Source organism: Amblyomma maculatum, chromosome 1 (genome assembly GCF_055883805.1).
Source record: "Amblyomma maculatum isolate TAMU_Amacu chromosome 1, ASM5588380v1, whole genome shotgun sequence".
NCBI lineage: Eukaryota > Metazoa > Arthropoda > Arachnida > Ixodida > Ixodidae > Amblyomma > Amblyomma maculatum.
The window spans coordinates 263,009,003-263,035,919 of record NC_139344.1 but is presented as its reverse complement, the minus strand read 5'-3'; the positions used below and the strand labels follow the sequence as shown (position 1 = coordinate 263,035,919).

Genomic DNA, 26,917 nt, shown 5'->3' with positions numbered 1-26,917 from the left:
CGGTGGCTTTCCGATGGAGGCGAATAGCAAGGCGCCCGTGTGCTGTGCGATGTCAGTGCACGTTAAAGAACCCCAGGTGGTCAAAATTTCCGGAGTCCTCCGCTACGGCGTCTCTCATAGCCTGAGTCGCTTTAGGACGTTAAACCCCCCCAACCAAACCAAACCGTTTCAAGTTCTTGACTATTCGGCAAGTTCATATTCTCCACTTGGCGTAATTATTTATGGCCGTGCGCTAGTCGCTGACAACGACCCGGAATCGAGATCAGATATGGCAAGTGCGATGGCTAATTCTTCGGCCACTTCGGTGTGTCGAAATTTCACGCTGGCGTAGTGGACAAGCGTTGCGACAATGTCGACGACCGCGACAGCGTATCGTTGATCGTCTTGGTACTTGGAATCGTCCACGAAGCGCGCTTCCCTCGCTTTTCCGTAGCTGCGCAGTAGGGCCGCGGCTCTCGTTTGTCTACTGCCTTGATTATACGTCGGGTGTACGAACAATGCAATTATATAATGCAGGGCTCTCCAACAAGCCAGCCTGCTGGTCCTATAAGGGTTTCAACCGTTATTAAGGGAGCGCCATGCCTGCATAGCATGGCTTATTTTTCATCGGTCTTCTTTGCAGCTTAAGTTCGCCCTTGACACCGGCCGGCTGTTTCGGTGTCTTTCTTGAAAGTGAGTACGCACATTTTTCTCGAAAACAATGATGGCCCTGTGCTACCTGCATAGCTTCGAGTCGCAGTATCGCTACTTCAAAGGGAGCAGATAAATGACGCTATGCAGTCAGTTTCTTGCCTTTTCTTGCTTTCCCTCCCTCACAATTCAAATACTGACCTGTGGGAGACAAAAGTGCGCTAATGAGCCCCGCGTAGCGAGGAAACTCCGTATATCCGAAAAACAAAAAATAGGTGGGCCTTTCAGGGTCGGAAAAAAATTTTGGTTCATGCTTAGCTTACAGTGGTGCATTGTTGGCAGCTGCAGCGAGAAATTTTACTTTAAGCTATGCTTCAAGTTCCTGAACCGTGCCTATACACCATTTTAACTCTTGGAGAAACCGGTTTGACAGGGCTGTTAAGGGGGGAAGTCGTCAACACTTTTCTGTGCTACGAGGGCAGCCCAGCTCCCCAATACGGCAGCACCCTTCACCCCTTTGTAAAGTCGTGTATATGCAACCGTCCGCTTTATGTCCACAGATCAAGGTCGTCTTATTAATGAGGCAGCGTTAAAGACTCCGTTCTCCAGAAAATTCGTTGGCAGGCGGTACCTGGCAGGTGACACTGGTCGGTAAGCCGCCTGTACGACGTCACAAGTCCAAATGATGTGACAAAATAGGTAGGTACCTCCTAAAAATTTGGAGGGTGAGAGAGGATTTGAAACTTTAACGCCAAGCGAGGCTTTGTATCTGCGTCGGGTGGTCTCTCGCATGATGTGGTAGCGAACGACAGTATGCTGATGAGTATTAGTTAGATAATGGAGGCAAAATTAGGAGATAACTGATCAAGCGAGTTGCAAAACTGCAAAGTATACGCTCAGAAGCTCACGACGGGAGCTAGTAACACTGTCGAGTGAAACTTTTAAATGCGGAGCTTAAGTGTCCCCAAAATATGTTGTTCCAGTTAACAAACATTTTGACATTATATGTCCATCTTGCTACGTGCCACGAATATCGCTAGCATGGCAGCTTTAACGTAGATTAGCAATACGCGGACGTTTTTTTTTTTTTTTTTTTTTAGAAGGGGGGGGGGAGGGCAATCAAATCATAAGGAATTCATTAAGTTTGCGCGACTTAGTGCCGTCTGCATTGCAGTACACGTATAAGTATTCCATTGTAAGTAGATGCATTACATTTTAACGCATACAAACATTAAAGCTCTGCGATGTTCACGTATACAGTGCTGGTAATGATGCGCAACAAACCATCAGCGTCCGTGTATTTCCTTCATCTGAGATACCACGCGCACACACGCACGCCTACGCGTGGACGGACAAGAGACGAGCATGCGGGCCATAATCCACGTCTCATAATAATATAAAAAAAAATACAGAAATAAACACAATAACAGTGCGTCCACAAGTTGCCCCTTCCCCACAAGGCGCGGCGAACTTCTCATCCGTGTCCGTACGCGACCGCGTGTGCAAAAAAACATGTTTTTCCCGCGTCGAGTTCCATCGACACATGTCGCAAGAAGGCTTTAAAGGGCCGCTGAGCGCGTCTATTCCTGGAAGCAGTCGATCCCCGTAAAAGACAAGAGCGCCAGTAGTCATCGCCTCTTCCCCGGCCCTCAGTGTTCTCCGGAAAGAAACAACGCCGAGTAGGGAGAGCGGAGGGGTGTAAGGAAACAGCGGCGAAACATTAGAGCTGCAGTGACGATCGTCGAACGGAACTGAAACCCGCTGTCGGGCCTACACTGCGTCTCCAGTGTTGGGTGCAGCGCTGGCCAAATCATCGACTACGAGCCGGATAGGGCCGACCGCATAGTCGCGCATTTAGCCGCATTGCAGGCTATGTTTAGGTTAATGTCTCACCCACACATATCGCGGGAGACGGTCATTACAAAGGCCAGGCTCCAAGCTTTTATTCGCTGGAAGGCTGCACACGTCACCCGTCACCGTAGTTAGAGCATCTGTGTATATCAGCGCCGACGGCGCTTACTAGCGGACCTCCTTTGAAGAAAGCTTCTCCCCAGGCACGAGATTGCGGACGCGAGATTTCTTTCGCGACAAGAGGCTCAAACTATATACTAAGGCACAGAGCCTCTCAACATTCGAATGTTTCCGCTGTTCCGATTGGATCGCGTCTTTCGGCGCTGCGTCTAACTATATCGGGGCGCTCGCGGAGCTCCCGTCTCTTTTTGCGCTTTTTTATCTTGCCCTTGGCAGGCCGCTTGAAACAAAGAGGCTCGTCTTTGGCCCGCATGTGGCCCGCGCAGATTGCTCCCGCCAAAATCCAAATGAAGCGGCGGCGTCATGCGTGGGCTGACACACGGCGGCGGCCGGGCAACAAAAGATCGGTGTGTGCGCGAAGACCGCAAGGCCGAATGGAAACCACGTTGCCACGGAGGAGATCGCCGGCTCCAATAGTAGCGCGTGCTATTTTCGTGGCGCCCGGCTATCTTCGCAAATTGCTTTCCTCGCTGAACGTTCACGCTCGGCGGCGTTTTTTACGCGCCGCGCGCACCGCTGGGCACGTCGCTGACAAAAGCACCCTGTCTGCAGCTGCGGCTTGCGCGACGTCTCGGAAAAGTGCGATGCGCCCGAAAAGCTTGGCTCGCCTTCGCGGATCTCGTAACACTGCAGCCGCCCATCGGCGCGACGCTTATTTCGGAACTCCGACAGGTGCTCTTGTCTCGGAGTGCGCAGTGAGCTGTGCAAAGATCCTTGCTGAGGCCCCGTTGGAGCCCCGCTGAGGCGATCTTCTTGAAGGCTCGCCAAATGCGCCGCCTATTACACTTCTGCTCTCAGCAGAGACGGGAGCGCGATGACTGGGCGCATCTATAATTGTCTGTAATCAGAGCGGAGGGAGAGGAGAAAGAGATGTGAATACCAGTGTTACGGCAGGCAACTTGAATTTCAGCTAAAGCTGGTGCACAGGTTTAATGCAGCGAGGTTTGTAGTCAGCAAAGCCACTCTCAGCATATTATATGTATGGCAAGCCAGTGGTAACGATGTGAGACTATTGAGAAAACACAGAGCAACGGGTTGTATCGGAGTTTGTCGTCAAACGCCCTTCGGGGATCCTTCGGTTGTTGCCTGGATCCGGTGCCGCCTTGAAACGGCTTATGTGGCACGCACTGATGGGTTTTCTGAATCTGAAGGCTCCTGGTCTCAGCATTTGCGGCGCGCATAACCATGTCCTGCAGCGTATGTGCTCATTGACATCGCGTTTTACGCTGTTCAAACTACCGGCTCTTAATGTGTTTGTGTCTTTTTTTGCATCGTCTCGACAGCATGATAGGCGGGTACGCACACCTAGCATGTTCACCTCCCTTGGCATCTACACATAATTTCCATTCGTGTTTTTTTTTGTTTGTTTTCAATTCAATACTCTGTGGATGCCAGCGACTACGATAAGGCACCGATAGATATTGCTAGAGAAGAGCTGGCCACGTCACGGTGGGCAGGCGGTTAACTGTGCACACCGCGTTTTCCCAAGTAGCTGCCTCGAGACGGCATTACTATAAGACGAATTGAACCTCACCATTCTGTGCATTCCTACTCGCACAAGGTTCCTTGACGCCACAAAGAAAAAAAAAAAAAAAAACTAGTTGTTTCTGCATTCTGCAAGGTGTGCGAAAGTTTAAACTTGGACAAGCTTGCTCGGAGCATTGACGGTGCACAATCGGCTCTGTGTGGACATATTTTTTAGTGCAAGGACTCACAGGCTCTATACAGCGCGCTCCGGGTTATTGTTCCGGAGAACGGGGCATATATGCCAGAAGTATCTTGCAAGGTTTTTATTTATTTATTTATTTATTTATTTATTTATTTATTTATTTATTTATTTATTTATTTATTTATTTATTTATTTATTTATTTATTTATTTATTTATTTATTTATTTATTTATTTATTTATTTATTTATTTATTTATTTATTTATTTATTTATTTATTTATTTATTTATTTATTTATTTATTTATACTACAAACCCAGTGTTGGGATTTTAGCAGGGCGGGAATACAAACTAAGCAGTTTAACAAAACAGGCAAAAAACAATAATTACAGTGGAAGTTGAAGCTCTTCTGCACAATTAGGAATAAAACCAAACATATACAACGCAGCAGTGAAATAACAAAAGCAATAAAAGGAAACTAGGTGATATGTTGCGAGAACAACGTCAGTGATGGCTGCAGCACTTCATTGTTAGTGAGGTTATTCCAATCGGAAATAGTTCGTGGAAGGAATAAGTATTTAAAGCAGTTATTTCGAACGCGAAAAGGAGTTAAAGTTAGCTGGTGTCGTTGTCGGGTTGCGTATCCGGACGAAATAACAAGCAAATCGGTGAGTTCTGATATGTAGTGTCTTTTAATTAATTGGTACAGAAATTTAAGTCCTGCACAACGATTTCGCTCAGTTGTTGTGGGAAGGCCAGCTTGAATTAAAAGGTGTGTTACTGATGTACGCCGGTAATTGTTATATATGTATCGTGCCGCCCTCTTTTGAACTTTCTCTAATTTATTCCCAAATGATTGAAGCATAATCTATAAGGTAGGTAGAACAATAGATTTGTAAGCGAGCAAGCGTACAGATGGGGTAGACAACCGCAATGCCCGTCTCAAGAAAAAGAGTTTACGGAAAGCGTTACACGTTTCCGAGCAGAGTCATCTAAATGGACTCGATATTGACGAGCCTTTTGAGGAGAGTTTCCGAGCAGGCGATTGACTGCCTAAAAGACAGGCACGGAAGCAGTTTTTCAGCCATTTAGACTTGTATCCGATCCCGCATGACGACCTCTTGAGCGATATCAGATTGTATCGAGGCCCATGGTGCCGTTCGATTTCAAAATGAATCGGGCATGATGGTCAGCAGCTTCTTGCAGCTGCTTGCCACCTACCTGAGCTCCACCTTTGCACAGTTTGGAGACCACATCGCTTCTCAACTAACCAGGATTTGCATTGGTTGTGTCGCGCCAATCATGAACGACATATGCTTTACTGTCTGGGACTGCAAGATGCGGGAGCTATGCGACAAGTTCGAAACAAAGTTTTTAGGTTTGTAGACGATTTTCTCGTCATTCTGATCGACGACAATATGGTTGTGTGAACACATGAGTGTCCGAAGTTTTAGCAATGAGCTGCGGACTATCTTTGACGGTTGACGATGACTCACGAGCGCCGGGCCGACGGGTACATCAGGTTCTTAGAATTGGGACTGTACTTTCAATCTACGCGCGCTGGGCCTACGAGCCGAGGGGTAACAAGCCAGTCCTACCGTGTTTTTCGGCATCTACTCGAAACTATAGTAAAAAGAGCCATTGTGAAGTCGTGCTTCGTGAGCGCTCTTGAAAGGTCCCGTGGGCACCGTGAGAAGAATCTTTTCAGAGGCAAGCGCGTTGAGCAAGCCGGATATCCAGCGCATCTCTGAACTGCTGTTAACGGAGAGCATATATACTTAAAGAATTGCGAAAAGGGCCTACCACAAATTAATGTCGAAGAAAGGTATACCTGTGATACCGTACTTACATTCTGCATCACAGAAATCGATAAAGATAGGAAATAGAGCGGGAGTCGATACTTTCTTTTCAGCCCCGAAGAAATTGGCCCAGTTGTGCAAAAATGGTGACTTCTGACACCACGAGCCAGCCCGACTGCATGACAAAGCACCGTCCGTGTCTCGTAGATTGCGAAAGGGATGTGGTCTATTCAATACCCTTGTCTTGCGGCAACGTCTACATGTAGTCTAAACCACGAGGTGCTCGAACACAGCACTGCTAGGACATCAAAGAAATCTAAAGAATCCAAACGCAGGGAAATTTGCCTTACATTGTAGCCAGTGGAATTGAGCTGCACGCCTGCCCAATTAAAAAAAAAAAAAAAAACAAAAAAAAAACAACAACAATCAGCGATTCTTCGCAAGCGTTGGGGCACCGTTACAAGGGTAGGGTGATATAGTATAAGAAGGTTTAGCGATTTAGAAATTCGCAGATAAATGCGCCATTAACCCCTCTGTGCGCTTTATGGAAGAAGTGTAATTTCCAAACGCCAACGATAACATGAACGATTGGAGGAAGTGGGGAGAAGGGCGAGATAATCATGAAACGAATTCGTGAAGTATGCACTGTTCCTTTGTTTTGTTGTTTTTGACCTAGTGCCTATTTACGCTAGTTCGACGCAATAATAATACTGCTGTTTGTCAACGCTTGTGTTTGCGTCCTTTTTCGTCTCGTCCACGTTACTATACGCTGCAATCTCCAGTAGGCCACAAAATACTTTTTTTTTTATAAAATGCTTCGTGCGTGGCAACGGTGTACTGACGCTAGTACTAAATATTTCTGAAATAAGCTATGGTTGTCGGCTACTCCAGCCTACAAGTCTGCTTCTAGCACTATGCAAATCAAGTAAAGAGGAAGAAGAAAAGCTGCATGCCGCGTTTGACGGAGTTCCTTCTCCATGGCACGCATAAATGATGCGATGTGGGCTTTGGAGTAGGCCATTCCTTTGGTGCGTTACCACTAGCTGCACGATAGCGCTGTCTTGTTTTGGGACGAAGATTCGGAGCACCAATAAACTAAACGAAGTCGTCTTATGGACGAGATTGTTCTTCGAACCCTGGGCGGCGCGAATTAATGCTGGAAGAACACAGTTTGTTTTGTTGAACATATAGTGTGTGCGCCGCAATGGCTGTCGGTACGTGGAACCTTTCGCGGATCTTACAGAGCTTTAATATTCATACATCAGCCCCATAAGAGTTGTTACTTTGACCATTTTATGTTTTAGTATATGATTTTGTAACAAGTGACCTTTGAACTCTGGAAATAAGGAAAAAATTACGGCCGATTTAGGATAATTGGTAGAATGCGAGTATGTGTGCTCAATGCACGTCGCCTTTCACTTCACCTTCGCTTCGAGGTTATACAGGGCATCAAGGTTAGCCTTCATGCAAGAATCGACAAAATCGGTGCATGACTAGGGGACCTTTGTGGTAGCAAACTATGCAACGTGGACCCCATAACGCTTCTTGAGAAGGCAATGCGATAGTGGTGTTCTCTGGACCCATTACAAATGGATGGGAGTGAATGAAGACGAGCACATGCCAATGCACAGCGCCTGCAGACTCTGGCAGTTAGACAGGCGTAGTGAGTGACCGCGGCAGGAGCATATATTTCCAAGTGCAGTGGTTGGCGAAGCGATCTATTCGCGCCGCCGCGGGATCGAAATTCAGCCGGGACCATATTTATTTCCTCTAAGGTTGGATAGAGGCTTCGGGTGCTAAAAGAACGAGTTTACGTGTTTTTTTTTTTTTTTTTTTTTTTTTTTTTTTTTTTTTTTTTTTTTGAGACTGGAAGCCTTAGTGCTGGTGCACTCGTAAACTGCGCCGCCACCGAACATCATGCGCGCTATGCTGTCAGTATCTCGCGCTGTGCTATGCATGTCGTCGTTTTCATCAGCTTCCGTCAGGATATTCGAAAACCGAAACCCAAGAGAACAGCGAAGGGCTTGCGCAACGAATTCGCATTTGGATAAGTGCGTCGCTAGCAAAAAAGCTGTCTCGTCTGGGGTTAAAGCCTGATCGCCACAGGTGTTAGGGGTTAATTAATGGAAAAGCCACCTGCCGCCTGCAGCGGTGGACAGGTGGCGAAATATAGAAAGGAAAATCCCCAATGTCGTCTTTTAGTGGAGAGGTAGAAAAGAAAAACAAATGACTGCAAAACACTTTAATGAGCCTCTCATTACCACTTTTATATAAGGGAAGTCGAAAGGGTGCATGTTTTCGCATTTCCTATGAATCAGCAAAATTAATCGCCCTAAATCCTACCGCTGATTCAAACCAGGCACTACAGTCATGAAGAACACAAAGTTGAGCAAAGTGATCGTACTAGCCCACCTTATAATATACGTCCTGGGACATTACATCTGCCAATTCGGGCAAGGAAATTTTCCCAAATAATCCATTTGTAAAATCCTTTGCAGATTTAAAACTTCGATGGAAAATGAATGAAACTCCCTCATCGTTTGTTCAGCTGCTCTAGCAGATGTTTAGAAAACGTGCTGGAGCTTTCCGAGCGACACCGTTGGTTGAGGTAGTTTGTCATCACGGGATTTTAAAGTTAGTCCACTTCCCAAGATGGTATACGTTATGAAATGATGATGCAAGTTTTATTCCTATACTGCGCAGTTACATTCTGATGGCGGAATAAATACATCGGATCACGCGAATCAGTAATGAAACACGATTACTCCGATCGAAGTTTTATAAGCACCGCTTCTCAAATTCAACTTGCCGTTTCGTTCAAGCCTTCGACAGCGGCACTCCAACGCTGAGCTTTCACTACAAAAATCCTAGGTTCTTTTTGACATAAGGGCTGAATACGAAATACTTAAATAGATGTCGCAGGGCTGACGCACAAGTTAGGGCAGGATATATTGCCGAATGGCATTTGGCATATAGCACCCAAAATTACAGCTTCCCAACGTGGGTAACAAGAAACAGTAAAAAAAAAACTAGAGTGATCAAAAGCCCTCCCCCAAGAGCAAGTGCCATGTGTGGAGTTCAATGCCTTGAAGTGGTAGGTGCACTATGGCTATGAAAGACACAACTAATACTACGGGCTATGAGGGCCGCTCCTCTGTCTGAACTATATGCGCCTCTTGCGTGTATACACGTGCGGTTATTTGTGCTCACTAAATTCGCACAAGCAAATGTGGAGGTCTAGCTTAATTGTATCTTTATTCTAGGGATCTAACGCTCACTCGGAATTTCTGATCTCCATCTGCGGCCTTTGGTAGATGATTATCTCCATCAGTTAAGCTTGTCGCTCATCACACTTTCAGTCTTTCTCACCTTGGTTGTCCAAATATTCCCACTCGCAATGCGGCTGTTCAACAGTTTTTAACACGACAAAATAAATCTGAGAATAAAAGTGAGGGTTTCGGAAATGAGAAAGGACAAATAAATCAGTGTTGCTGGCAATAACGAAGTCCATAGCTTAAGGCGGAAGAAATATGTGGCAGATGGGCATCTTTTGTTCCTCTTTTAGTAAGCTGGTGAGAACTAGGGAAGGGCTGTAGGCACTTTCTCCTCACTCTTCCCCTACACATAAAAAAAAAAAAAAAAACACGCGGCCTTTCAACGTATACTCTTGTATAGGAATAATTTGTTTGCAATGCAAGGTGTCTACTGAGCATCTTCAAATCTTCGTTATTTACCCGTCTCGTTTTCGGTGCTTTGAAATTGTCGCTGGAGTGCCCTGGGAAGGCGGCTAATTACGCGTCAGTTAATATGTTTGTGTCCTCGGCTATTGGGAAGTGCAATTTTGCTGGCCTTTTATTGCCACCTTCATGCTTCCGCCTCGTACAAGGCGAAATATAACTATACAGTACATGTAGACTGTCACACTGAATTATGGCTAACTTCTCAGCAATCAGCGACTTCGGATTGTTAACGCGCCAATGCCTGGAAATATGATGTCAGTGAAAAAAAAAAAAAAAAAAAAAAAAAGCCCCTCTTAACGGACTGAAACTTTAAAGTCAACTTTCCCGTAAGGCTTGTTTTGAACCAAGGTGTATTGTCCACAGGCCACATTCCCCTATTTCTCGTGGAAAGGCAAAAAGATGTGTGTGTTCTTTCTTAAATAAACTGCAGACGGTTGTCTTTCAGGATGGCTTGAAGAAGCTATTTAAAGGACACAATAAATAATTAAACTCTCACCAACCCACGGAAGAAATGTAGACTTTGAACTGAAATAGAGGAAAGGGTTGTGCGGCTGTTCGCTCCTTGTACGCTCTTGAAGGTAGCTGATGGCCATTCTAAGTTCACTATAAGATTAGACGGGGTGCTGCGCATCGTCAAACAAAAAGTATTTGTATGGTGGCTTCGTGAAATGTGACAGGAGTTGAGCAATACTAAGAGTTCAAGCTGCAATGGTCACATTTTCCCAGTTCTGGTCGCGAAAAATAAAAGCATCATATGCTTTGCTCGCGATATGAGAGTGCACTATTTAGGTGCACTAGGTATACTGCTCCAGAATAAAGACAGAATTATTATTTAAGTCGAATAAGCAATTCCACTATCGCCAAGCCACAAACGCTCCCTTCACTTTGATGCCCAATTGTCCAAGATAAAGTAAACACAAGCTATATATATATGCTCAAATGTTTGTATGCACTATGAAAACACAAATGATTATACTGGCATATAGGTGCGCTTAAACGGGTACACTAACGACAACACAAAGCAACGAGCGCAAACTTTCAACTAGTTTTTATTTTCCAGAAATGCATGTTAAATACCCTTGTTATCTGAGCATTGCACTTTCAAAAGAAGTGGAACTGCGCAGATGAAAGCAAAAAAAAAAAAAACACTATAAAAAAAATATCCCAGAAAAAATATAAGAAAGCAGATTAGCCAGCATGAGACAGGCCCAATTATGACATGCGATGATCACGCAGATAAAAAAAAAATGATATTTCCTTTTTTGTCAAAGCTACCGAAGGAGCACTCACACACCCTGTACTCGTTTAAGCGCACCTATATGCCAGTATGAACCGCCAACTAGCCCAATTTAGAGCTTTGCTAACAAATAATTAATACACACAAATAATTTTTATCAATCAATCAATCAAACAATCAGTCAATCAGTCAATCAATCAGTCAGTCAGTCGGCCGGTCGTTTTTTTTTTTTTTTTTTTTCACATCAGGTACCCTCGTGGGGATATAAAACATCATTGCGTACACGGCTTGAAATTGCACTAAACTAAACCACGCGTTATGCCTTTCGACATACCTTTAACAAAATATAACACATTATTCACTTTTTTTAGGTGCATTGGAATTAATATGTGAGGTTTACAGGCTCGTGAACATTTCATAAAATGAAACAAGCGGATTTCAACTCACGCTTGTGAATGATTAGAGAATGGGGTCTGGGTCTGCGACGTCGAAGTAAATTTGTTCCAAGTGGCACTCTATCATGGGATGATGCGCCAAAGTTTCATTGCGTGCCCTTCAAAAGTGAGGCCGTAAAGCTTCTGCTTTCACGCCTTTTTTTATTTTAAAGGTTACCACCACGATCCACTCCTCCTCATCATATGTTTGCCGAGAGAGGGTGCGCTTGGCTTGTTGGATTTTGCTTTGATATTTTTTTGTGTGTGTTACCCGTATTGTTTTCTTTGTCGCAATCTTCTTCTTCCAAATCTTAAGCAAGCAGATATTGTCTCCCTCTCCGCAGTTCGCAATTGTAGTACCTTTGCTGACTCTTCGTTATTTGAAATTCAATGAAGTGCATATGTGCAGTAATTTCACTTAATGCTTCTCACGTTACATGGTTCCCGACATTACTCTGAAGGACATGAAGCTATAGTTCCTATATAGCCATGAAAGTATAAAGCAAGGAAATTAGTGTCGGTAATGCACGTACGTATAAGCTTGTTATCGATTCAATCCAAAGGGTTAAGCATGGCATTTTTTAGTGACGGGAAGCAATAATTGAGATGAAACTGCCACATCTTTGAATAGCCTCCTCGAAGCTAAGTGCTTAAGTTTCGCTTTCCTTCAGAGAAATGTGCAAAGCCAATTAAGAAAAACTTAACGCGCATAAGCGAGTCGTATAACGTCCCTCGGGAGAGGTGCAGGGATCAACAATCAGCCGGCTATTTCAAGCGTTTTGGGAACTCCGAAAATAAGCAGTAATGTTGAAATATGGGAGATATGGGAAGGAATAAAAGAAGGCGCGATGAACAGAACTAAAACGCAGCAGAAGAATAAGTGGAGCTAGTATACTTTAGGACACTATAGAGAACGACAAACGCCTGCGAGGAAGTGTTTGGGCACGCCACACGATTGAATACAACAAATAGAGCGAGAGAGAGAGAGAGAGAGACAGACAAACGAAGACGCAAAAAAAGACAAAAGGGGGGGGGGGGGTGCATGTAGGGGCCACGCAGTCCGCTCTCGCGGTGGCTTCGCTTGTTTGTCCGACTCGTAATCCTTGCCGCCTGGGGACGCCGGCCCGCGGGGAAATTCATCGGGACTGGCTTCATTAATCCTGGGACAAACATCCTTTCTCGCTCAACGCGGCCAATTGAAAGCGATGCCGCTCGGTTTTCGACCACCCGTTGCCGTGCAGCGCCGACCACTCCGCTCCCTGCGGGGCCGGGTGCAGCAGCAAGAGCAGAGGTATATAGCAACGACGGTGGCTGTCTGCGAGGCACGCAAGTCGCGCGCGACCAGCGTGCGCAGTGCGGTTATGATTGCCAGCCTGCTCCGTCTGCTGTGAATAATGAGCACTGCAAACAGACGACGGGCCATGAGGGCATAAAGGTAGGATGCCGCTCGGTAGGCGTTGCTTTTGCATTTTTGGGTCGTTTCCCCCCGAAGCGCCATCTGTGCGGAGAATGACGAAATACGCTACAGGCGACACTCTTCATGCAGTACGAGTTTTTGACTTCGCCAATCTTCTGCACGCGCTGCGTGTTTTGCTGCACGTGCATTCAGCTGCACTTTCTTCGCAATTCCTTATCAAAACTTTGGTACCATGAAAAAAATTGGCAATGGTTTACAGAGGTGAGAAGTTTGACCTAAAAAAACCTCGACCTCACCTCAAACTCAAAAAATATTTGGCGGCCTCACTCAACCTCAACCTCAGCAATTAAGGCTGAGGTCCCCCAAGCGACCTTACCTCACTTTTCAGGAGACCATTGGCGACCTCACTCACCCTCACCTCAAACTCAAAATGTGACGTTGAGGTCGGGCGGTAGACCTCAAGAAAAAAAAAAAAAAAGCAATAATTAAATTAAACCATAACACAAAGCAATTATACATGTCTCGATAATCCTGGGATATTAGGCAAGCCAGAATTTTGTCTTATGAAGACTGTATTTAACTCTTAATTTGATACAATTAATATCCTGGATAAAAGCCGAAAACTTCCGGACTGCATGTCCAACTCTGCACTAAAGTGGCAATCCTCTCCCCCTCCTCGCCTACCCTTTTTTGGTTGGTTTCATTCTTAGGCCTATATGGGTACACATTACTATGCACAGGCCTATAAATCAATACAAAGAGTTTATTCCATCCGACCTACGTGAATAAGATTCGTATTAGGAATAAAACAAGCCAGTTCTTACTGTATAAAAGACAAATGCTGTTGACCCTAGTGATGATAACGATAATGAAGATATGCTCTTTTTCTTAATTTGAAAAAAAATTCGTGGTTGCCAAGCTCTATTTTTTTAAATTACCTTTACGTTCTCTTGTGACCGAATACATTAAATAAGAAAAAATAAATATATTTTCAGAAAATTTTGAAGAGGAATGCTGTGGATGTTATGAGGTCCCAACCGCAAATCCCTTTCCTTCAAGCGGCGGTGAAGATTACTTCAGTGTCATAAGTGTCCGTCGATAACTCTGATCCCGTGGCGCATTGCAAGAATTGGCGAAATTGCTTCTTCGAACACCACGCCTACATTAAAAACACACAGGGGTCGGAACAGTTGGGAAAGAGGGTTAAAATGGGAACCACTTCACTGTCCGACTATCGGCTCGCCTGTGAAATTTAGCCGGAGCAAAATGTCCAACTTCCACCCACGTCCAAAACAAAAACAAAACGATATAAATACTTGTACGGCCGAACAGAATACTGGATACTATTTCGCCAACAAGTCTGAGACGAGCTTCTTTGTGGTATTACCTTGTTTTCCTTTAAAGACTGAACTAATAAATTGCATGGTGGTGTACGTCTCCGAAGATGCTTCTCCGCATGCACCGCACATGCATTCCAAGAAGCCGTTTCCCGTTAGGGTCGTATAGTTACAGCACATAAACGTAAAATAAAGACGAGAACAACAGAAACGAGGCGAGCACGTAGCCCGAAGGGACCACGCTCCCTGCTGTGCACGCGTTCCTCCCTTCGCCGTCAGTGTCCAGGCATGTGGTTTTGCTCATGCGGTGAATGCCGAACTATCACCAGTACACATCAAAGGCAGTGGCGTATGTGTGTCAGCTCTGCTTTCAGGGACTGCATCGCACTTTGCAATACTTGCAAAGAAAAAAAAAGAAGGAAAAAAAACGAGAAACACTAAATGACAGTGCCGATAAGTGGAAAGGAGGGTTGTGCTATGGACCTCTGGAAAGATGCCAAAGAAAGAGCCAACTGTGAGGGGAGAAGTCTGTCCTCGGTTGACCAGCGCGCGAATGTAGCTGATGACATACAAGAAAAAAAAGAAATAGCATACTGAAAAAAGGACTATATACAAGTGAAAAATTGCTTCATACTGTTTCCAAGTTTATTTGTAGTCGACGTTTCGGCAGGAGCCCTGCCTTTCTCAAGACTCTTGAGAAACGTCGACTACAAATAAACTTGGAAACAGTATGAAGCAATTTTTCACTTGTATGTAACCTCTAGCAACCAGGTACGTCTATTCACTTTTATATATATATATATATATATATATATATATATATATATATATATATATATATATATATATATATATATATATATATATCTGAAGGAAAGAAGCCAACAGCCGGCGAGGCCAAGGAAAGCATTGGGGATGGTAATTCATGTCTTTTTTTTATGTTTACTTGGATAATCACAGAAATTAGTAATGTAATCTGTTAAGGGGAAAGATAATTAGACACAAAGTAGAAGAAAAAACAACGTGCCGATGGTGGGATCCGAACCCACGACCTCCGAATAACTCGTCCGGTGCTCTTCCAACTGAGCTACATCGGCCGCTGTCCCCCCTGCTACTTTCTTGGGTATTTATGTTGTCTGTATACGAACCTTGAGAGTGTTCACCAGCGCCACCCTCAGCCATAGCGGCGGACGTGGGACGTCCTTTGTTACCGCCTGCGTCACGTAGAACGTGATCAAGAGCGAGGGCGAAATCTGTGCTAGAACCCTCTTACGCTACCTATGGCTTCAAGACTGCCAGAACCGAGACCCCCGTAAGCTACAAGCAGATCAATCAAGGGGAAATGAGGGTGCTCGTTATAATACATGAAGGAAAGAAGCCAGCAGTCGGCGAGGCCAAGGAAAGCGTTGGGGATGGTAATTCATGTCTTTCTTTTTATGTTTACTTGGATAATCACAGAAATTAGTAATGTAATCTGTTAAGGGGAAAGATAATTAGACACAAAGTAGAAGAAAAAACAACGTGCCGATGGTGGGATCCGAACCCACGACCTCCGAATAACGCGTCCGGTGCTCTTCCAACTGAGCTACATCGGCCGCTGTCCCCCCTGCTACTTTCTTGGGTATTTATGTTGTCTGTATACGAACCTTGAGAGTGTTCACCAGCGCCACCCTCAGCCATAGCGGCGGACGTGGGACGTCCTTTGTTACCGCCTGCGTCACGTAGAACGTGATCAAGAGCGAGGACGAAAGCTGTGCTAGAACCCTCTTACGCTACCTATGGCTTCAAGACTGCCAGAACCGAGACCCCCGTAAGCTACAAGCAGATCAATCAAGGGGAAATGAGGGTGCTCGTTATAATACATGAAGGAATGAAGCCAACAGTCGGCGAGGCCAAGGAAAGCGTTGGGGATGGTAATTCATGTCTTTTTTTATGTTTACTTGGATAATCACAGAAATTAGTAATGTAATCTGTTAAGGGGAAAGATAATTAGACACAAAGTAGAAGAAAAAACAACGTGCCGATGGTGGGATCCGAACCCACGACCTCCGAATAACGCGTCCGGTGCTCTTCCAACTGAGCTACATCGGCCGCTGTCAACCCTGCTACTTTCTTGGGTATTTATGTTGTCTGTGTACGAACCTTGAGAGTGTTCACCAGCGCCACCCTCAGCCATAGGGGCGGACGTGGGACGTCCTTTGTTACCGCCTGCGTCACGCAGAACGTGATCAAGAGCGAGGGCGAAAGCTGTGCTAGAACCCTCTTACGCTACCTATGGCTTCAAGACTGCCAGAACCGAGACCCCCGTAAGCTACAAGCAGATCAATCAAGGGGAAATGAGGGTGCTCGTTATAATACATGAAGGAAAGAAGCCAACAGTCGGCGAGGCCAAGGAAAGCGTTGCATTGCGTTGCAAAGGACGTCCCACGTCCGCCGCTATGGCTGAGGGTGGCGCTGGTGAACACTCTCAAGGTTCGTATACAGACAACATAAATACCCAAGAAAGTAGCAGGGGGGACAGCGGCCGATGTAGCTCAGTTGGAAGAGCACCGGACGCGTTATTCGGAGGTCGTGGGTTCGGATCCCACCATCGGCACGTTGTTTTTTCTTCTACTTTGTGTCTAATTATCTTTCCCCTTAACAGATTACATTACTAATTTCTGTGATTATCCAAGTAAACATAAAAAAAAGACATGAATTACCATCCCCAACGCTTTCCTTGGCCTCGCCGACTGTTGGCTTCTTTCCTTCATGTATTATAACGAGCACCCTCATTTCCCCTTGATTGATCTGCTTGTAGCTTACGGGGGTCTCGGTTCTGGCAGTCTTGAAGCCATAGGTAGCGTAAGAGGGTTCTAGCACAGCTTTCGCCCTCGCTCTTGATCACGTTCTACGTGACGCAGGCGGTAACAAAGGACGTCCCACGTCCGCCCCTATGGCTGAGGGTGGCGCTGGTGAACACTCTCAAGGTTCGTATACAGACAACATAAATACCCAAGAAAGTAGCAGGGGGGACAGCGGCCGATGTAGCTCAGTTGGAAGAGCACCGGACGCGTTATTCGGAGGTCGTGGGTTCGGATCCCACCATCGGCACGTTGTTTTTTCTTCTACTTTGCGTCTAATTATCTTTCCCCTTAACAGATTACGTTACTAATTTCTGTGATTATCCAAGTAAACATAAAAAAAAGACATGAATTACCATCCCCAACGCTTTCCTTGGCCTCGCCGACTGTTGGCTTCTTTCCTTCATGTATTATAACGAGCACCCTCATTTCCCCTTGATTGATCTGTTTGTAGCTTACGGGGGTCTCGGTTCTGGCAGTCTTGAAGCCATAGGTAGCGTAAGAGGGTTCTAGCACAGCTTTCGCCCTCGCTCTTGATCACGTTCTACGTGACGCAGGCGGTAACAAAGGACGTCCCACGTCCGCCGCTATGGCTGAGGGTGGCGCTGGTGAACACTCTCAAGGTTCGTATACAGACAACATAAATACCCAAGAAAGTAGCAGGGGGGACAGCGGCCGATGTAGCTCAGTTGGAAGAGCACCGGACGCGTTATTCGTAGGTCGTGGGTTCGGATCCCACCATCGGCACGTTGTTTTTTCTTCTACTTTGTGTCTAATTATCTTTCCCCTTAACAGATTACATTACTAATTTCTGTGATTATCCAAGTAAACATAAAAAAAGACATGAATTACCATCCCCAACGCTTTGCTTGGCCTCGCCGACTGTTGGCTTCTTTCCTTCATGTATTATAACGAGCACCCTCATTTCCCCTTGATTGATCTGCTTGTAGCTTACGGGGGTCTCGGTTCTGGCAGTCTTGAAGCCATAGGTAGCGTAAGAGGGTTCTAGCACAGCTTTCGCCCTCGCTCTTGATCACGTTCTTCGGGACGCAGGCGGTAACAAAGGACGTCCCATGTCCGCCGCTATGGCTGAGGGTGGCGCTGGTGAACACTCTCAAGGTTCGTATACAGACAACCGAAATACCCAAGAAAGTAGCAGGGGGGACAGCGGCCGATGTAGCTCAGTTGGAAGAGCACCGGACGCGTTATTCGGAGGTCGTGGGTTCGGATCCCACCATCGGCACGTTGTTTTTTCTTCTACTTTGTGTCTAATTATCTTTCCCCTTAACAGATTACATTACTAATTTCTGTGATTATCCAAGTAAACATAAAAAAAAGACATGAATTACCATCCCCAACGCTTTCCTTGGCCTCGCCGACTGTTGGCTTCTTTCCTTCATGTATTATAACGAGCACCCTCATTTCCCCTTGATTGATCTGCTTGTAGCTTACGGGGGTCTCGGTTCTGGCAGTCTTGAAGCCATAGGTAGCGTAAGAGGGTTCTAGCACAGCTTTCGCCCTCGCTCTTGATCACGTTCTTCGGGACGCAGGCGGTAACAAAGGACGTCCCATGTCCGCCGCTATGGCTGAGGGTGGCGCTGGTGAACACTCTCAAGGTTCGTATACAGACAACCGAAATACCCAAGAAAGTAGCAGGGGGGACAGCGGCCGATGTAGCTCAGTTGGAAGAGCACCGGACGCGTTATTCGGAGGTCGTGGGTTCGGATCCCACCATCGGCACGTTGTTTTTTCTTCTACTTTGTGTCTAATTATCTTTCCCCTTAACAGATTACATTACTAATTTCTGTGATTATCCAAGTAAACATAAAAAAAAGACATGAATTACCATCCCCAACGCTTTCCTTGGCCTCGCCGACTGTTGGCTTCTTTCCTTCATGTATTATAACGAGCACCCTCATTTCCCTTTGATTGATCTATATATATATATATATATATATATATATATATATATCTCAATTGATTAAAAAAATAAAACGCATGTGTGGATATATTACTCCGACATCTGACCATAAAAAGTTTCGTCCCATTGATTTGTCCGTCTCAAATAGATGGCAGCACAAAAGGGACACGCTGAGTTTGCCACACCAATGACCCAGAAACCATCTCAATACTTTTTTTAGCTCATAAAAACATGTACAAGAACGGTTTTCTTTCTTTTTTTATTCGCCTAATTAAGAAATTTTAGGACAGACTTGATATTATGAAGTTAAGAATTCCTCACCCTCCTCCTTCCTCCTCCATTGCTTGGGTTCACTCGAATTCGAGAGTTGAAAAGGGGCCTTAGCGGAGCAAAAACTTTTTTTTTTTTTTTTCATTAGGCTTTACTGTATACAAGCCCCAAAACGCTTTTCTGCCTCTTCCATCTTGCATGTTTTACCGCTATATTGGTTATGTAAGGAACGCCCTTCATCCCATGCTGCAATGATTAGGCTTTGCAGTTGTTCGGGGCCCCTTGTGAATATATATGAAAGGAACAAGGAGCGCAAGACCAAAGAGAGGTTATGTTCTGGAGAATATAAAAATATAAGTTTACAGGACCGAAATATAGAAAGCGTACGATTCGAAACCGTATGAATTCGTACGACCTCGATTAAATGCTCAGACGGTCTTGTGACAGTTTTCCTTGTTTGTTCGTGTTTTCCTTTTTTTTTATCTGTTAGTACTACGTTCTGTAACAATTTCGCTGCACCAGTTTCTGATAAGTTTCCGTGTAATGTACAGCGGGATCCTTCATCGAATGTAAGGCAGCAGCCGTGACGTCAGCGCCTGGAAACGGGCATGTACATGACAAACAGTACTGCTCCGCGCGGTCAGCGCAAAGACAATTTTCTTCGCGTTTTTGTTTACCTGTTTGTTTGCGGCATCCGACAAAGGCACCGCTGGCCACCGTGAGTTATCTGCTTTGCGCGCTCCTGGATGTTTGAGCCGGCGGCAAGCACCTGCACAAACAAGTCACAAAGTACGGGATGGGGGGGGGGGGGGGGGGGGCAAGGAGTTTGTTCCGTATAAAAAAAACACTTTCCAAGAAGACCAGAGGGAAGCGTCCTTGGGCTGCGGATACTATACGGTGGAATACCGAAAGCTGGGAAGGGGCTGCGGCATCCGGTCGTCCGAACGGGTGCAACCGAACACCAAGTGTCTCCGCGGACACACCGCAGTGGTACGCTCGAACTCCGCTTCAGAAGGGGCACTCTTCGGAGTAAGCCGCGGCAACAGCAAAAACCTGGACCTCACAATTTCAACCTCACACAATGACGACCTTACTCAACCTCAAACTCACGCGTGAGGTTGAGGTCCAATTTCGTGACTTCACTCAAAAATTTTCTGGCTGTCGTCGACCTCACCTCAATCTCATCTCACTCCGTGAGGTTGAGGCCATTTTGAGGTTAAGGTCGATCTCATGAGGTCGAAACCATATGAGGTTGCCCACATCTGGTGGTTTAGCTAACGCCATCGCAGCGCCTATAGGGGCGCCACTGAAAGCCGCGTAGCGGCGGTCGTCGGAACCCGAGGCGGGCCCCATGTGGCAAGCGTGGCCGTGGTGCGCGCGTGCGATCTGCCGTTTGTGCGCGTCTCGCGGGCACTTCCGCAGTGTCAGCGTGCGCAAGGGAATCGCACTGTATAATAGTGGACATGTGTTCGATATCACGGCCGTTTGGGACTACATCGCCTCCATATGCATCAAGTATCTGCTGAAGACGACCGTCAACAAGGCATAAGAGCTCATTTTGAGTTCCCTGCTTTCGTTACAACGTCACGCTAATTCATTCATTCCTTGACCTATGAAACAATGTTGTTTCTTTGCTTAATGATACACGTTTGCTTCGTTTACATGCAATATATCGCTACAGTAAACTACGCAGGATCGTCGAAACTGCGAGCGGTTTCGTACCGGTGCGACCGCAGGAAAAGCCAGCGAGCTTGCAAACCAGCATTCTGAGCATCAGATAGGGCTCCTGTAGCAAAAGTTCAGATTTTTCATGCTTGTGATTTGTCATTGACTGTACAGCACGGATTTCACGTATTCCGTCGTCAAAAAGGCAGAGCGGGTAGATACTTTCATGGGGGAGTGAGATATCAGCATAGGAATTATCTGAAAAGCTGCATCACAGGTTAGTCAAGGGCATATTAGATTTAAATTTTATATCCTATTTTATTATTGTAGTATCATCTTCATTTCATTCATATTACCCTCGCGCCCAACTGCAGAATTAGAGCGCGCTTTATAACAAGTTCTAGAGCCCTTAATCTGAATAGCAAGTGCAGCGACATGTTATGTTTTCGTAATCTTCCCAGACAACAGTAACACTGGCTCTGGTCTTCAAAGTAATTGCATGGCGAGTTTCAAAACGCATATTGGCAAATTTCCGTTGTGGTTTTCGGGCTTGCTGCGGCTGCCTTTTGCGCGGCCGCCGCCCGCTTCCCAGTTGTTCTCCTCGTTCCCTTTCTCCCGCCTGAGGCGGCGGAGAGAGGCTCGGACGACTTGTCACTGTCGTTCGGGCCACAGCGCCTTTTGGCGGGAACACGGCACCGCTTCGACGGCCGCGCTCGCGCGACTGTCCGAGCGGAGCTCAGAGAGAGAACCCTCTGAGACATCGTAAGGTGCGTACGCTACTGTTCTTGTCTGCCGGCCTTTGTCCGCGCAGACCAGTGTGTACTCGAGTTCGTCTGCTCCGGGTCGTACCTGAGAGCACAACTCGAGCCTGTCGATCGTGATCCAACGATCCGAGACAGGCGTACCTTGCGGTGGTTGCCCACTCTCTCTCAAAAGAACCCTCTGGTCACTGCGAGAGAGAGATCACAGCACGCCCTTGCGTGCTTGCGGCGCGCACTCCGTGTCGCTTGTGCGTTTTGTATATTTTGTGTGTGTGTGTGTGTGTGTGTGTGTGTGTGCGTGCGTGCGTGCGTGTGTGCGTGTGTGTGTGTGTGTGTGTGTGTGTGTGCGTGTGTGCGTGTGTGTGTGTGTGTGCGCGCGCGCGCGTGTGTGTGTGTGTGTGTGTGTGTGTGTGTGTGTGTGTGTGTGTGTGTGTGTGTGTGTGTGTGTGTGTGTGTGTGTGTGTGTGTGTGTGTGTGTGTGTGTGTGTGTGTGTGTGTGTGTGTGTGTGTGTGTGTGTGTGTGTGTGTGTGTGTGTGTGTGTGTGTGTGTGTGTGTGTGTGTGTGTGTGTGTGTGTGTGTGTGTGTGTGTGTGTGTGTGTGTGTGTGTGTGTGTGTGTGTGTGTGTGTGTGTGTGTGTGTGTGCCGCTGGGGGATGGCGTTTCAATAAACGTCTCCTTCGTGAACTTGGAGGTTTGTGTCCTTGCAGCGAAGTGCTCTCCTCCGTGGTGCGCGTGGTGACGGCTGATCGGGGCTTCGGCTCACGCGACGCTCGAACCCGCGGTGGTTGGTGGCCTATGACCACGTAGAAACCACACCGTTCAATAACCCGCCACAGTGACTCAGGCACTGAGGAGGATCGAGTTATCGGGACCGAAGTCGACTGCGCCGCCCGCGTTTAGGTGGATTAGAAACGCAAAATGCAACCGTGTGCTGTGCGATGTCAATGCACGCTTAAGATCGTCTGGCTAAGCGTTTCACTAATCTAATGCATATTGTATCTTCCCAGCTAGCGGAGACGACCAAGTTTAAACAAGAAGTGTTCACGGAAGGTGCAATGACAAGTAGAGACTCGGTGAGAAGATACACCCAAAATAAACTACAAAAGTGCCACCTGCATCAAATACTAATGTGCTCCTAAAATTTTGCAGCTAGTCATCTATGTGAAATACGCCACATAGCACCATAAAAAAAAAGAACTGGCACCCATAGCTGCCAGCCAACCCGTAGCCACCGCACTCAGCGCGAGCGGAACAGGTCGCTTCTGCAGCTGCCGCGGTCTGTCTGCGCCGAGTCGCCGAGGATTTCTTTCCTTTCGGCACCTTCAGAAAAGCATGCTCTGTTAATCTTAAATAATAAGCGCTTAATTTGATGAAGGAATCTAAAAAAAAAATATCTTTACTGAGGATCGCTGTTATGTAACGAGATTTAGGAAGAAGTGATAACAGCAATAAAGCAAATTTCTGCACATTAGCAGCTGCCGCTGGTGTGATGCAGTTCACCCGATTTCGTTCTCTAGCTTTGCTGCTAGGACGTCGTCGAAGTTACACCTTCCGTTTGCTGTTAGACAATTTGTGAGACAATTGACCTAGTGACGACTAGGGCTCAGCACACGGCCAGAACACCGTCGGCGGCCGCTTTCGCGGACAGCCCCGGTGCGGTAATCTCGCGGTATCCGATGTGGCAAGCGTTACGCATTTACCATATGCTTTCTTGCTGAGGCCAAGCTCGGGCATTTTTCGACGGACGTTAATACGCCGTGCGAACGATCTGGCGAAAACGTAAGGGAGTCAATGGGGCTGTAGTATGCTTTGGCGTAGGGCGAATACTCGAAGGTTCTATAAAAGCGGCATCGGACAGTACACCAGATACTGCCTACTTTACGAGTTGCTCTTGACACTTGCTTTAGTGCGCAAAGCTTACGTTGTTGCAACTCGTACGCGTTTCGCAGTGGAGCGCAGACGTGCGCACCTTCGGTGCCCTCTCGTAAACAAACGCCACCGACACTGCCGCTAACTTCGTAATTGGTAGTCCTAATCAACAGGTTGTTTACAAGGGAAGCAAGACATGAATGTCAATTGAAAGGCTGCTTTCGTTTACAGCGCAGTCATCTTCGCAACATATCGAAGGTGCACCAACATTTACATATCAATCACAGTTACCATAATTTGAGAATGGCATTAGCTTTGGTCGTGTAGCAGCGCGCCGGAAAAATGACATTAACCTGAACAAATGTCATTCGGTGGGTTTGCTTGCTTTCTGCGTCGAACGCCACGATTCACGGCCGCCGTTGTTCTCGTGTGAAGCATAATTGGAAACTTATACAAACTTGTTCCTGCAAGGTTTTATGTGTCTTCGAAAACCCAACAGCGCAGCAATGCTTCCCGGACATTGCTAAAGGTTGACAGCGGCGTTATGTCTGTTAAACCGCGACCAAAGACGAAAACACGACGCGCGCGCATAGACGCTGACATGAACAGCGCCCGACCGAGCCCGCCCTACGCTTTGCGGCTTTGGCGACAGGCGGCGTTGTTGGCGTTTTGCGCATCGAGCTGTATGGCTACGCTTATAGATACTTAGGCTACGCGCTGAGCAGCAGCCAGGCTCTCCTCCAAAGTTGGTCGATTCTGGCCGCGCGCTCCTAGCTATATATACACACCACACACCTCTTCTCCGCACAACCAATGGAAGAGTGATGCGCAGCACCGGCGGAGCGCACGGCGAAACGCCGCCGCGGCGACTGCTCCGACACACCAGCTGCTGCCTCTGATGTCACGCGGCTCCTCGCGCATGCGCAGCTTGGGCCCAAGCTGTGCCACACGTAATGGCTCGGCGACTAGCCTAGTGTCGCTTTCGCAACAAAAGGCGTAAGTTTGCTTTCCGCATCCGTATACTGCAGTATATGGTTACGCACGCTGAAAACTAGGCGATCGGTTGTAGACTTAGTGTAACGATTGAAAATTGAAGCTGTCATGAAAGCAACGTGGGTTACCATGCATGCGCAAAGTGGGCGGACCGATCTTTCCGGCGGGTACACAGAAGCTGACATCTCGGCACCATGCATGCATTTTTATTCAGTGATCTATACTGCACGTCGTTACCTGTTAGTAATCATTCTGCCATGGATGGCTGTAAACGACCTGAGCCGCTTGAATTAAATGTTTTTAAATTTCAAAGCGAATTAAGAGAGCGCAGCCAGCGGTGGAAAGGAAAATGATTGGTATAACATTAGCAGCTGGAAAGCGAGCAGCGAGTTGACTCATGACAGCCTATCTAAGATTAACCGGAAGAAAATAGAATGCATATCAACAAATATAATACAAAGAACCGACAACCGAAGGTGTAGTGCGATACTATCATAATGAATTCCAAGGGATTAGAAAGGTAGCTCTGAGCATATGAGAGGGAACTAATGAGATGAGATTGGATTATTTTTACTTGTACTCCTTATACTTTACACGCTAAGCACACGATACCCGATATGATCCCAAACATTCACTAACACTATATTTTGCAAAAAACTGACTGTTATAAATTTTCCTTTTTCCGCGCAAGGTGTCTGTGCACCTTACAATTTTGCCAGAGCTTGAGTGGCATGGGCTATTTTTTATTTTCCCATATCTGTAAAATTGTTCTGTTTTGTACTGTTGTTCCTGAACATGTATCAAGCTGTGCCTGTCCTGTTTGGACCCTGTCGTGGTCTGCAGTATGAACCAAATAAAAAAAAATAAAAAAGGTCATAACACTTACTAACAAAAAGCTAGTCACTGCTTGTCACACTATTCACTAGGTTCTTACTAACTGTAGGTAGTAACAGTCTTGTTAGTAAGGGGGGGGGGGGGGGGGGGGGGGGCTCCTAGTTCAGGAATCTAGTACCCTCAACTAACGGATCAGAGATTCCTCTAGTCGTCAACACTAGCCTTTAACTAGAAATAGGTACGAACCTCCTCAAAAAGCCTAGTTGGAAGAACAAACATAAACAAGCAACTTATACTAACTCTTTTACTGCTTTTTACCTTAGAATTTCATCAAGTGTTTATCGATTTAGCTCTGTAGAACGCACCGCGCGCGAGTATTAAATGCTCCTGAGAAAAAGTAATAAATAAGCCTTGTTCGCGACGTTGCTCAGTAGGGCATGCATCGCTTCACAACGCGTGAACAAAGAGACAATGGCACTGAGAAATCACTTTTCAGGAAGTTACTGCACAGAAATGACTCGCTTATATACGTCTTGGTGTGCCTTCTCTACAGCCGAAATGGCGCGCATAACCAGGCTCTGCACCCTTCAGTAGTGAGAATCCAGTAAATCTCAGTCAGAGCAGTAACGCTTGCTACGAGGTCAAAAAGATTAACCTTCAGACCTTCAAAGACGGCAGAGATGCTTTTTGCACTCGTATATATTCCCATTATCGAACACAAAAGTAGGGTAACATCCTGGAAGGCAGCAATCGTGAAAATTTTGTTCGTTGAGCACAACAACGGAGAAGGCAAGTTCTTATCGGTCCCTTCAGAAACACGGGCTGCTCTTTTACCAGGGGGTGATATTTGAAATATGTTGGCACAACATAAGCACAGCAGTTCACATGGCTATAAAACCTAATTAACAAATACAAGCGGACATGATCCAAAGGACAAGCCAGCGAGCATATACATTTTTTTTTTTTTTTGCATCGCCTTCCATTTCTGTGAGGGTATTTTCCAGCTCTCGTATAGTGTTGATATGGTAGAGCTCTGAAGCTTATAAAGGCAGAGGCATTTCTCTGAGCAGCATTGCTTCAAATGAATGCCTGTTATTGCAGCTAACTCCTGGTGGAGCTAAAAACCGGCGATGATATTTAATATGACTTCATGGTGCAACTCGACTCTTGCTATTGAAAAATGAAATAACAAAAATACAAATCAATATGTTTTTATTATAATTATTATTATTATTATTTTTTTTTTTTTTTTTTTTTTTTTTTTTTACAGAAGCATCGCAAATTGGACATTCAGACATCATTGTTGGTAACGGACAACACACGGTGCAGTGCTGCATTTCATACTCACTATTTCAGCTATTGTCAGTGCTGTGTACTTTTCAAGAGCTTCGGCTGCAGACGAATTAGTGGTGGTGATCGTGTCGCTGAACTTTTTTAAGTCGGGCCAGCGCCTTTTCAATTCCCTTCTC

General features: G+C 46.1%; 1 non-coding gene across 1 annotated transcript; it reads right to left on the bottom strand.

Annotated features, from left to right (window-relative positions):
* Window positions 1–15,316: 15,316 nt before the first annotated feature.
* Window positions 15,317–15,389, bottom strand: TRNAT-AGU (transfer RNA threonine (anticodon AGU)). The gene has a single exon. It is a non-coding gene; the product is annotated as a tRNA-Thr (tRNA).
* Between the last annotated feature and the right edge of the window lie 11,528 nt (window positions 15,390–26,917).